General features: G+C 51.1%; 1 protein-coding gene across 8 annotated transcripts in view; it reads right to left on the reverse strand.

Moving 5' to 3' along the window:
- The window catches only part of Rapgef6 (Rap guanine nucleotide exchange factor 6), a 215,994-nt gene extending 214,923 nt beyond the window's left edge, over positions 1–1,071 (reverse strand). For 4 of the 8 annotated variants that reach the window (XM_048783177.1, XM_048783193.1, XM_048783183.1 and 1 more), the window contains exon 1: positions 742–1,071. The gene's annotated coding sequence lies outside the window, so the exon portion shown is untranslated. The remainder of the gene's footprint in view (positions 1–741) is intronic. The other 4 variants (XM_048783208.1, XM_048783204.1, XM_048783184.1 and 1 more) reach the window with 3 other exon arrangements.
- Positions 1,072–1,318: the final 247 nt, after the last annotated feature.

Here is a 1,318-nt window from a genome sequence, read left to right on the forward strand (position 1 = left end):
AAAAAAAACCTTATCCAAAACAAGGAATACCTTCCCCCAAAATTTAAATAATCCACAAGGATGTGCAAGGCTAACAGGTTTTCGTTATTTGTCTGAAATTTAGCTTCAGGTCAAATGACAACTTTTTCAGTTCGTGCCATCACTGCTAACCCAAAATACTTTATCGTGTAGTCAAGCCCAAAATACTGTAAAAAAATTTCTAATGACAGTCTGAAAAAGTACCTAGAGAAGTGATCTTAAAACAGGCATCAGCCACCACAGATCTTATCATCTGACTGGATGCAAAGTTTTAAACGGAGTTTCTAAACTTTTACCTTTTCTGGTGGACTGTACAATATTTCTGGGACGCAGCACACACTGAAGTTCGTTCTTAATTGCCTGACTGTTATAGGTCGCTTAAAATTCTTACTTTGTGTCTTAGTCTACCTGAACGTACGGGCAAACTCCCTCACCCACCCACATTTTGCCCAACTCAGAAAATACTATTTAGTAACAGGGTTTTCTTATCAAAGACATAAGGAAGTGCCCTGCAAGAACGGGCGTGCTTGAGAAGACCGCACTTTTTCGGGAAGGAAAGGCGGTCACCATCCAGCCCATGACAAGGACCTGGGTCAGGGCTACAGGACGCAGAAAACAGATACCCGGCAGCAGGTGAGAATTACTGGCACTGGGACAGTCGCCGCAAGCTGAGGAACGCCGTCAGTTGAACTGCAGAAGCACGCCAGGATCAAATGGCCTTACCTCGGGGGTCCGTTCGGGCGGCTTCTTCTTCAGCGCTTGCCTAGCGCAGGGGTCCACCGGTGAGTTCATGGCAGCAGCCCAGATGCTCCTCACCCCACCCCTAGCAGCCCACAGGACAGCCCATTCACCTCACGTAGGGGTGCGCCCTCCCTACAGGGAGGGAACTCCGCACCGTCGTAGGGTCCGAGCTCAAGCAAACAAACCTTCGCAGTGCCCGCCCAGGGCCTCAGCCCACGCGCGACTGGCCAGAAAGAAGCCCGCGCGGGGGCGAGGGGAAGCAAGTACGCATGCGCATCACGTGCACGCACGCTAACCAGAGCCTTAAGGGTGACGTAATAACTGGGACGGTGCGGTTAAACCTTTTCCAGCCCTCCGTGAGATTTAATGACTCGTCGCGAGATCTCACTTAAACCGATCAGGGGATCCGCCTCACAGTTGTGGTTTTGGCCTCTCTAGCTTCCGGAGTAGGGCCGGAAACGCACTCACAGGGTCTAAGCGAAAACAGCCTGTTGGGCAGAACTCTGGGGAAGGCGTCTGGAGGGAGACGTTTGTATCCAAATCCGGAAGCTAGGCGGAG

Source organism: Marmota marmota, unplaced genomic scaffold, assembly GCF_001458135.2.
Source record: "Marmota marmota marmota unplaced genomic scaffold, marMar, whole genome shotgun sequence".
Lineage (NCBI taxonomy): Eukaryota > Metazoa > Chordata > Mammalia > Rodentia > Sciuridae > Marmota > Marmota marmota.